Genomic DNA, 12,684 nt, shown 5'->3' on the forward strand with positions numbered 1-12,684 from the left:
CTCCCAGCATCAGAGTCTTTTCCAATGAGTCAACTCTTCCCATGAGGTGGCCAAAGTACTGGAGTTTCAGCTTTAGCATCATTCCTTCCAAAGAACACCCAGGGCTGATCTCCTTTAGAAGGGACTGGTTGGATCTCCTTGCAGTCCAAGGGACTCTCAGGAGTCTTCTCCAACACTGCAGTTCAAAAGCATCAATTCTTCTGCACTCAGCTTTCTTCACAGTCCAACTCTCACATCCATACATGACCACTGGAAAAACCATAGCCTTGACTAGATGGACCTTTGTTGGCCAAGTAATGTCTCTGCTTTTCAATATGTTATCTAGGTTGCTCATAACTTTTCTTCCAAAGAGTTAAGCGTCTTTTAATTTCATGTCTGCAGTCACCATCTGCAGTGATTTTGGAGCCCCCCAAAATAAAGTCTAATCATTAGAGGAATTCAAATCAAAACTACAATGAGGTACCACCTCTCAGTGGTCAGAATGGCCATCATTTTAAAGTCTACAAATAACAAATACTAGAGAGGGTGTGGAGAAAAGGGAGCCCTCCTACACAGTGGGAATTTAAGTTGGCGAAACCACAGTGGAATACAACATCAAGTTTCCTCAAAAAACTTAAATGAGAGTCGCCATATGAACCAGCTATCCCACTTCTGGGTATATATCTGGACAAAACTACAATTCAAAAAGATACATGCACCCCTATGTTTATAGCATCACTACTCAGAATAGCCAATACATGGCAACAACGTAAATGTCCATTGATAGATGAATGGATAAAGAAGACGTGATACATACATACAGTGGAATACTACTCAGCGCCACCCCCCCAAAGAAAGAATGAAATAGTGACCTTTGCAGCAACATGGATGGACCTAGAGAGTATCATACTGAGCACAGTAGGTCAGAAAAAGAAAAATACTATATATTATCGCTTATATGTGGAATCTAAAACGTGACACAAATGAACCTATCTGTGAGACAGACACACAGACACAGAGAACAGACTTGTGGTTGCCAACAGCAGGGGGTGGGGAGGGGATGGAACTGGAGTTTGGGGTTAGCAGGCACAAACTATTATACATAGAATGGATAAACACCAGGGTCCTACTGCATAGCACAGGGAACTATATTCACTATCCCTAGATAAACCATAATGTAAAAGAATATATATATAACTGAATTACTTTGCTGTATACCAGAATTAACACAACATTGTAAATCAACTATGCTGCTGCTGCTAAGTCACTTCAGTCGGTCCGACTCTCTGCGACCCCATAGACGGCAGCCCACCAGGCGCCCCCGTCCCTGGGATTCTCCAGGCAAGAACACTGGAGTGGGTTGCCATTTCCTTCTCCCATGTATGAACGTGAAAAGTGAAAGTGAAGTCGCTCAGTCGTGTCCGACCCTCAGTGACCTCATGGACTGCAGACTTCCAGGCTCCTCCGTCCATGGGATTTTCCAGGCAAGAGTACTGGACTTCAATTTAAAAGATGACTTCAAGATATTATAGCATATTTCATTACAGTAAAGTTGACCAAGTCTCTCTCTCTCCTTTTTTTTCCTGATAAAGTATTTTATAGGGATTCAGGGTTACCATTCTTTATACCAAGTTTCAATCTCTAAAGTATACCAGTAGGAGAATAAACAGCGTGTATTGACCTCAAGGAAACATTTGACATGTAGGGATTGCTTTCACAAGATACTTAAATTGACATCCTGTTCTCATCATCTACCCCTTTCTCTGAAAATATGTCACTGCCACACTGTCATGGTTATATTGGGGTGGGGGTCTATTATGTCTAGTTTTACTTTAACCATTCTTTTTTTGACCAGTATCTTAAAAAGCAAGTCTAAGGAGAATAATCATTTAATATTATGAAACATTTAACCTCTTTCTGATTCCATTTTCTGACTTTTCGTGTGAAAATTTAGCACTAAGGACTCTCAGAGTATTTTTCATAATTTTTTTTTCACCAGGAAGGGCAGAAATTCTCTAATACAAAAAATAGAGAAAGATTTTATAGCTACAAGCATATGGAATTTTTAGGCATACAGGTAACTTACTTTTCTTCTTGGTTTCCAATTTCTGCCTACACATGCTATCAAGTTTGTTTTATATATTGAATACATACATATATTGATATATATATATATCACCACTGAGTACACATAATCTCAGAGATGAAAGGGTTTATCATCTACAGTACAAGAAATAAGACATACAGTACTTACTTATCTTGGGTACTCAGTAGTGGTGAGCCTATACTTGCTTCCAGTTTTTTCAGAAAGAAGTATTTCACCTTAAAAGGTGAACCCAGAGGATACAATTTCTGTACTAGTTATGATACTGTTTGAGTGTTTTTGAACAACAATCTCTCCTAAAATTATTTCCTGAAGAGTAAGCAAAAATTCAGCCTTAAAAAAAATCATCTAATAATTTTTTTTCAAAAGTGGGCACTAGTATGATAAATTGTTAAAATATGAGGTGCTTAATAAAATTTTTGAGTAATAATGTAAAATGTTGCATCTGTTTGTACAGCTTATAAATAATAGCTATGTGGAAAAAATGGCCTTCCAACAAATACATAATTATATAAGGACAGTTTATGATTTTAAGATATAAATATCATTTTTCATTTGTTTTTTGAAATTTCTGAATTGTTATTTGGTAGCACAGAGCATCATGACAGATAGAAGTAAAATGCTCCTAAGCGGCAGCTTAAGGCAGTAATAAGACTTTGGAGTTGGACAGAAATGCATGAGTTAGGAGAAGGAAATGGCAACCCACTCCAGTACTCTTGCCTTGAAAATCCCATGGACGGAGGAGCTTGGTGCAGGCTGCTATCCATGGGGTCGCAAAGAGTTGGGCACGACTGAGCGACTTCACTTTCACTTTAAAACCATAAATGTAATTGATTTTCCTACCTTTTCATGCCAATTTATTCCATTAAAAATATAGTGAAATATGCTTTAAAAAAAAAAAAAAAGAAATGCATGAGTTAGAAAAGAAGATCTAGCTTAACTAGCCTATTTAATATAAGAATAACAACTTCTAGTTCGTAGGTTTATTGTGAAAACAAAATGGAAACATGCAGATACAAAACCACTCACCACCTGGCAGGTGGGTGTTCTGCCAGAGGAGACATATGACAGTGATGCTGTGCTAACCTGTTGAAGGTCTTAAAACTGTCAAAAGGACCATACCCTTTTCTGGAGACTGAAAGAAAGATTGTGAGAAATAAGCAGTAGTGTTTGTATTGGGGGGGAAAGAAAGGTTGCTCTCACCCGCTAAATATTTCCTCTCTTTTCATCTGCAGTGTTCAGCTCCATAGTTCAGAAACAGAGCAAACTGTTCTCAGAAGTTAAAACCCTTAATGAATGTCATTCCCATGGAAACTTCTGAGGAAGTCATGCTGATCAAGGGTAACTGATGATGTATAGAGTCAGACACAAAATTCAGCTCTCCCTGCTTTTCAATCTATGTCTGCTTCTTTTACATCCATCAAGGATTCAGCCTGGCCTTTGCTTGTGCTCATAAGAAATACAAAAGATACTTAGCTTATTATGTTCACAAGCAGAACTTAGTCTTTATTTCTGTTTATCTCTACCAAGTCACTTCACAAATCTTCTTCATAACATAGTCCTGTACTTCTGCACTGTGTAAAGCTTTGGGCCAAGAGACAAGCAGTTCTAACCACGGTGCAGTAACTGAATATAGTTTTGTCTTCATTTTTAACAGTCACGATAAAAGAAAATTCAGTTGTGTCAAATAGCTTAGAGAGTGGTTAGTCACATCAGAATTCCTTTATCATTAGCTTCTTGAAGAAAACAAAGGGCTGGTTGAGAAACATGAAGTTAAAATGTCAGGGGCTCCTAAGCAATGAAACAATGGAAAAATAATCAATTTACAAAACTTTTATTTACAGAGAGTTTGTCAGGGCAAATTTACCTCTGTATACTCCTGGATCTCTTTCAATTTGCTTTAATAATATTAAACAGTTTTTTATAGACGCAATAACTTAGTATATAAATGATTCTGCTAAAAAGATAAATATTCAGAGTCAAGTTAACTTTAAAATCTCTTTCATATATGAAACGAAACCAACCCCTGGGGGATGTCAACTAAAAAAATGCACCTAAAAATTGAGAATTATGTCTTATTCAGCAGACTTTCTGAGGACTTCAAGCCCAAGAGAAAACCTCTCTGCTCAGAGACACTGCTCCCAAGAGGTAGGGGTGGAGTCAGGATATATAGAAATTTTGCATCAAAGGCCAGGTAGTCTGAAACTTCAAAAGATTACTGTTAAAGAAAACTAGACATCTCACGTTGATGAATTTAGCATTTTTTCTGTGAAGATGCAAGAGTCAGGGCTCATTGAAATCATTCCTTTGATATGCACCTTAGCTCTCTCTGGCCAGAATCCTCTCCTTTCCCATCCTGACTCCCCTCAGGCTGTAGTGGCTGATGGCTTGATGGCCACAGCATCCTTAGTTTGCTTATATGGCTGGCAACATTTTTCATTCACAGGAGCAATGAACCAAAAACACTAAAAGGGGTTCTTATAATTAAGGAGAAATATTTAGAAAACATGGCAAAGAAGTTTTTGCTTCCTCATCAGTCTTTTCGATCAACATCTAACTGAAAGTCAATGACCTGAGTGGTTCTGGAGTCTGGTGGTGTCAGAATCAGTTAGAGGATTAGTCTTCAGTATGCGTTGGCACAGATCTTGCTCTCAGCTGTACGTCACTTTGTTGCTTTCGGACCACGATAAAATAACAGTTAAGAATAATTGTTCTTTGCTTGAGCTTAATGACATCACAGAATTTTCTAGTTTTGCTTCTGGGCCACTATCAACTTACTGATTCAAATGAATTACGACATGTGCTATGACAGACTAATCAACCCCAATATTTCTTTTTTACAATCTGAACTCCACAGAAGTGAACACTTAGAACTATGGGCTTTTGACATGAATCTTATGCAATATAGAAGAAAAATATCACCCAAAGCAGGGATTTTCAAACATATTTTTTTTTACCATGTCCCATGTTAAGAAAAGTACTGTATATCACAACTCAGTGCAAGCAAACTTGTAGATACAGTTGGCGCATATCCACGGATTTGCATCCTCAGACCAACCAATTGTGGATCAAAAGTTTGATATATACAGTATATTTGATATATATTATAAATGTGACTATTTATACACACATAGGCATGTGTTTAAAAAATTTTACACAACATGAGAGTTACCAGTTAAGTTTTATTGGGGCCAAAATGAGGACTGCAGCCTGGGAGACAGCATTTCAGATAGCTCAGAGAAACTGCTCTGAGGAGGTGAGGGAAGGAGCTAGAGTATATGGGAGTTCTGCAACAAAGGACAGGTACTAAGGAACAACAAAAGATTACTGTTAAAGAAACCAGATATCCCAAGTTCAGAAATGTAGTGCTTTTCTGTGTATGAAAGATGTAAGAGTCTGGGCTCACTGAAATCTTTACTTTGATATGCACCTCAGCTATCTGGGGGCTTCCCTGGTGGCTCAGTCTGTAAAGAATTAGCCTCACCTGCAATGCAGGAGACCTGCTCTTGACCCCTGAGTCAGGAAGATCCCCTGGAGAAGAGAATGGCTACCCACTCCAATATTCTTGCCTGGAGAACCCATAGACAGAGGAGGCTGGTGGGCTACAATCCATGAGGTCACAAAGAATCTGACATGACTGAGCAACTAACGCCTTCACTGGCCAGTATCCTGTGTTTTCACATCCTAAGTTCCTCGGGGCTCATCATATGGAGTGCCTGCAGGGAGTGACTGCAGTCTGTTGACTACTAGGTGGCAGGTATTCTTTCCTTTCTCAGTTCCCTCAGGGCTCATTGGCTCATCATCCATGATTGGCTGCAATTGCTGGTGACTGTGACATCCTTGTTTACTAACACGCAAGAAATAAATCACTGCGGACAGTGACCACAGCCATGAAATTAAAAGACACTTGCTCCTTGGAAGGAAAGCTATAACAAACCTAGACATTGTAATAAAAAGCAGAGACATTACTTTGCTGACAAAGATCCCTATAGTCAAAGCTATGTTTTTTCCAGTAGTAGTGTACAGATATGAGAGTTGGACCATAAAGAAGGCTGAACCCCAGAGAATTGATGCTTTTGAATTGTGGTGCTGGAGAAGACTCTTGAGAGTCCCTTGGACTGCAAGGTGATCCAACCAGTCCATCCTAAAGGAAATCAGTCCTGAATATTCATTGGAAGGACTGATGCCGAATCTCCAATACTTTGGCTACCTGATGCGAAGAGCTGACTCATTGGAAAAGACTGATGCTAGGGAAGATTGAAGGCAGGAGAAGAAGGGGACGACAGAGGATGAGATGGTTGGATGGCATCACTGACTCAATGGACATGAGTTTGAGCACACTGTGGGAGATAGTGAAGGACAGGGAAGCCTGGTATGCTGCAGTTCATGGGGTCACAAAGAGTCAGACACGACTTAGCGACTGAACAATGCCAACAATTCCATTTCTCATATGTGTGATACTATGATTTGTAAGTAAAAAATATGTATGTGGTCTTCCCTTTCTGGCAGAGAGCTCCTAAAACTGTTGGAATTTCCTAAGTGCTGAGTGCAATCAATGTGTCTCTTGTCATGTTAATGAGCTGACTCCTGGAAAGCACCTAAGAATGGGAGTTGGTTGCCTGTGCAGTCTATTGTCTGATTAGAGGATTGGAACTTTCAATCCCACCCCTCCCTTAACCTCCAGGAAAGAAGAGCGGCTGGAGGTTGCATCAATCACCCATGCCCAGTGAATTGATTAATCATTCATCCCAAGGTAATAAAGCCTCCATAAAAACCCAGAAGAATGAAGTTTGGAGAGCTTCTGAGCTGGAGAATACATGGAGATTTGGGGAGGGTGGCCTATCTGGGGAGGGCATGGAACACCACACCCTTTCCCCACACCTTGTTCTTTCCATCTCTTCCACCTGTCTGTCTCTGAGACATCTACTTTTATAAAAATCTGTTTGTCTAGTCAGTAAAGCCTTTGACTGTGTGGATCACAACAAACTGTGAAAAATTCTTAAAGAGATGGGAATACCAGGCCACCTTACCTGCCTCCTGAGAAATCTGTATGCAGGTCAGGAAGCAACAGTTAGAACTGGACATGGAACAACAGACTGGTTCCAAAAAGGAAAAGGAGTACATCAAGGCTATATACTGTCACCCTGCTTATTTAACTTATATGCAGAGTACATCATGAAAAATGCCAGGCTGGATGGAGCACAAGCTGGAATCAAGATGTCTGGGAGAAATATCAATAACCTCACCAACCTCAGATATGCAGATGACACTACCCTTGTGGCAGAAAGTGAAGAAGAACTAAAGAGCCTCTTGATGAAAGTGAAAGAAGAGAAAGAAAAAGTTGGCTTAAAATTCAACATTCAGAAAACTACGATCATGGCATCTGGTCCCATCACTTCATGGCAAATAGATGGGGAAGCAATGGAAACAGTGGCAGACTTTAATTTTGAGGCTCCAAAATCACTGCAGATGGTGACTGCAGCTATGAAATTAAAAGACGTTTACTCCTTGGAAAAAAGTTACGACCAATCTAGACAGCATATTAAAAAGCAGAGACATTACTTTGCCAACAAAGGTCCATCTAGTCAAAGCTATGGTTTTGCCAGTAGTCACATATGGGTGTGAGAGTTGGACTATAAAGAAAGCTGAGCACCGAAGAATTGATGCTTTTCAACTGTGGTGTTAGTGAAGACTCTTGAGAGTCCCTTGGGCTGCAAGAGGATCCAACCAGTCCATTCTAAATGAAGTCAGTCCTGAATATTCATTGGAAGGACTGATACTGAAGCTGAAACTCCAATACTTTGGCCACCTGATGCAAAGAACTGACTCATTTGAGAAGACCCTGATGCTGGGAAAGATTGAATGCACGAGAAGAAGGGAACGACAGAGGGTGAAATTGTTGGATGTCAAACAATGGACATGAGTTTGAGCAAGCTCCGGGAGTTGGTGATGGACAAGGAGGCCTGGCATGCTGCAGTCCGTGGAGTCGCAGAGTCAGACACGACTGAGTGACTGAACTGAACTGAAAAGTCCACAATTCCCATTTTGTCCTACCAGGGGTAGAGTCTGTGTGGTTAAGGTTTATTTCCCCCAACTTTCTGGATTCCTCTAATCTTGCAATCTATTGCAGTCCGTGGTTAGAAATAGGTTTTTCTATAGCTATGTGGGCAGTTAGGTGATCATAATCAGGGAGCACTTCTGTCTGTCATAGCAGAAATGTGGAGAGATGGATGTGACAGAGCTTAGACTCAGAAAACTGGGTTTGTAGCTTCCGCTCCTTGTGTATTACACTGCCTTGAAAATAAAACATTTCACTTCTCTTAGCTTCAGGCTAATGACAAACATTTAGGGTATTATCATGTGCCAGATATAGTGCTAGATTTTAAAAGACAAAGATGACTAAATAATAGTGCACACCCCTAACATAAAAATGATAAAACTAGAATAATGTTCTCATAGTATTATTATGAGAATTAAAAGGGAGCAAACAGGGAATATGTTGCACACATGTTAGGATTATTTTTGTTTCTCTCTTTTTGCATTTGAATCCACTTGTTTATGAAATAGCACAGAAACTTTGAAAAATGCAAAAACACGTCTGTTCCACTAAATGAATTATTAAAAAAGCAAATACTCATTTAACTGAAACCAAGATATAGAAGTAGAATATTGCTGTTTACCCTAGAAATCCCTCTTTGCTTTATCAAATCACAACCTCTGTCTCCCAGAAGGTAGCCATTTGCTTGACTTTTATAGTTGTCACTGTCTTGTTTTCTTCACATATGTGTGTGTGTGTGTGTGTGTTGGTGATGCCACCTAACCATCCCATTCACTATCACCCCCTTCTCCCACTGAGTCCAAAAGTCTGTTGTTTGTCTGTGTTTCCTTTGCTGTCCTGCATGTAGGATTAATGTACCATCTTTCTAGATTCCATATGTATGCATCAGTATACGATATTCGTCTTTCTCCTTCTGACTTACTTCACTGTGTGTAATAGACTCTAAGTTCACCCACCTCATTGGAACTGATTTGGCCATGTCATGTGGGTTGCAGGAATTTCATTCCCTGACCAGGGATCGAAGCTAAGCCTCAGCAGTAAAAGCTCTGAGTTCTAACCATTGGACCATCAGGGAATTCCTTATACTTACCACATTTTAAAAATTATTTTAAAAACTACCTCATTGTAAATGTGAGTTGTAGTTAGTTCATTCTGTTGCTGTATAATATTCATTGGAATAAACATACCACATCTTCTACTTTGATCTACTTTATCATTTGAACATTTGCTTTGTTTTCACTCTTTGGCTGTTACACGAAGTGCAGTGATTAAAATTCTTGTCCATGTCTAAGCCTGCATTTCTGTACAGTATATACTTAGGAGAAGAATTGCTGGGTCATACAACATATATATCTTTGTTCCTGCTACATAATGTCTGTTTCCCAAAGTATTTACACCAATTTACACTCTTGAACTTCCCTGACGGCTCAGATGGTGAAGAATCCACCTGGAATGCGGGAGACCTGGGTTCAATCCCTGGGTTGGGAAGATCCCCTGGAGGAGGTCATGGCAACCCTCTCCAGTATTCTTGCCTGGAGAATCCCCATGGACAGAGGAGTCTGGTAGGCTATGGTCCGTAGGGTCGCAAGTGCTGGACACGACTGAGTGACTAAGTACAGAATACAGCACACTCTAACCAACAGTGGATAAGAGTTGCTTTTGTAGCACTTTCTCACCAACTCTTGGTTATTATCAGACTTCGGCTATTCCAGTGGGTGTAGATCTCATTATATTAAATCTTGCATCCCTGATCACTAGTAAGATTGAACACCTATCAGCCATTTGAGCATTTCTTCTTATGCGAAATGCCTGGTTAAGATTTTGCCCCTTCTTTTTTTTTTGAGTTGTCTTTCATCATGCTTTGTATATAATCTTTTTGTGAGTATCTATAATATAAATGTTATGTAAATGACTTCTCCCACCCTGTACCTTGTCTTCAATATCTTCCTAGCGTCTTTTGGTGAACAGAAGTTCATAATTTTAATATTAGCCCACTATATCAAATTTTTCCTTTAAGAGCTTTTCTTTGTCCTAATTATGCCTTTTGAAAAATCTTTTCCCTTATTATACTCCAGTGCTCCTTCCGTTATAAATCAAGCGCCCGTATATGTGTAGTTCTGTGTGCAGTTTCTTTTTATGTTTCCATTGATCCATGTGTCTATCACTGTAATAATCCCACAAATCTTCTATATCCTCAGTGATTTTTATCTGCTTATTTAGTCAGCTACTGAAAACTATATGGTATGATTTCTCAATATGATTGTGGGTTTGTATATTTCACTTCATAACTATCAATTTCTACTTCCAACATTTTAAGTCTAAGTTATTAGATGCATACAATTTTTTATTTGTTATAAAATTTCTTACAAATTGAACTTGCCATTCTTTTTTATTTCTAGTAATTGAAATAGAAACTTTTTTCATACCATCCATGTTTTTATTTTCTAAATCTGTTACTTATATAGCACCTAGTTTTAATTATCTCAAAGTTTTTGTCTTTTAATTAAATCATTTGATTTATTTACACTTAACACAATTATGGATTCATTGGCTTATACTATTATCAATCTATTGCCTCTCTGCTCCACATTCACCCTTCGCTGCCAAGTTTATGATACTGAGACATTTCTCCCTTGTCAGCTGGCACAGTGCTTAGCGTCATCACTGGAGGCCACTGGAGACACACAGGGGAGTGCAGACGTCAAAAGTATGTAGTATCCCCCATGGACAGCTTCCTCTGGCAGTTAGAGGAAGGCTTCCAGTGAGTTTTGTCATAGGGGAACCTCGCTGGGCTCTGTCATACTTTAACCAGTCCCTTCTCTATGCTATTTCTAGTGTTGAACTTTTCACAGTGCATTATAATTTGTCCAGGTGTCAGACTGTCCACTACTAGGACACAAGCTCTGTAAGAATAGGATCTGTGTGTCTGTGACCTCTGTTCTCCAGTGCTCGTCACTGTTCTAGGCAACAGCAGTAATAGCTAACCTATTGTTTATGTTGACCTAGACTATGTAACCTAATGTGTATGTTAGACGTCATCTGGTATGTTTGAATACATTTGTGCAATGTTTGTTGATAAAAGTGTAACTTATTATTCCCATTTTTCAGGAGAAGTAAGTAAGGATCATAAAGGGAAAATAACTTGCTGAAGGTCACATAACTGGGAAATGGCATGGTCAAAATTTAAACGTAGATATGTTTCTTTCCTCTCTTCTGTGCTCATTAAGATACAAGAATGATAATGCCAAGAGGGACTGTTTTTATTTGTTGCTTTAGAGTAGAATCCTCTGTTGAATTTGAACTCATTAGTAGGGAATAGTGGAGAAGGCAATGGCACCCCACTCCAGTACTCTTGCCTGGAAAATCCCATGGATGGAGGAGCCTGGTAGGCTGCAGTCCACGGGGTTGCTGAGAGTTGGACATGACTCAGTGACTTCACTTTCACTTTTCACTTTCATACATTGGAGAAGGAAATGGCAACCCACTCCAGTACTCTTGCCTGGAGAATCCCAGGGATGGTGGAGCCTGGTGGGCTGTCGTCTATGGGGTCGCACAGAGTCGGACACGACTGAAGTGACTCAGCAGCAGCAGCAGTAGGGAATAGGGAAGTGTCTTATGTCACTTTGATTATATGAAACCACTTTTCATATATGCACTGATAAGATGGGTGTTATTATCATCATGATACAGAGAAAGACACTGAAATCCAGAGAAGTTAAGCAGAACTTCTCAAGCCACACAGTTTCTAAATGGCAAAGACAGAATTCAAATCAAGTTGATCAGGGTCTTGAGTTTATACTTGACTATCATGAGAAACTCTGGACTGGAAGAAACACAAGCTAGAATCAAGATTGCAGGGAGAAATATCAATAACATCAGATATGCAGATGACACCACCCTTATGGCAGAAAGTGAAGAGGAACACAAAAGCCTCTTGACGAAAGTGAAAGTGGAGAGTGAAAAAGTTGGCTTAAAGCTCAACATTCAGAAAACGAAGATCATGGCATCCGGTCCCACCACTTCATGGGAAATAGATGGGAAAACAGTGGAAACAGTGCCAGACTTTATTTTCGGGGGCTCCAAAATCACTGCAGATGGTGACTGCAGCCATGAAATTAAAAGACACTTACTCCTTGGAAGGAAAGTTATGACCAATCTAGATAGCATATTCAAAAGCAGAGACATTACTTTGCCAACAAAGGTTCGTCTAGTCAAGGCTATGGTTTTTCCAGTGGTCATGTATGGATGTGAGAGTTGGACTGTGAAGAAAGCTGAGCGCCGAAGAATTGATGCTTTTGAACTGTGGGGTTGGAGAAGACTCTTGAGAGTCCCTTGGACTGCAAGGAGATCCAACCAGTCCATTTTGAAGGAGATCAGCCCTGGGATTTCTTTGGAAGGAATGATGCTAAAGCTGAAACTCCAGTACTTTGGCCACCTCATGCGAAGAGTTGACTCATTGGAAAAGACTCTGATGCTGGGAGGGATTGGGGGCAGGAGGAGAAGGGGACAACAGAGGATTAGATGGCTGGATGGCATCACTGAC

The sequence above is a fragment of the Bison bison genome, unplaced genomic scaffold (assembly GCF_000754665.1).
Source record: "Bison bison bison isolate TAMUID 2011002044 unplaced genomic scaffold, Bison_UMD1.0 scf7180017864163, whole genome shotgun sequence".
Lineage (NCBI taxonomy): Eukaryota > Metazoa > Chordata > Mammalia > Artiodactyla > Bovidae > Bison > Bison bison.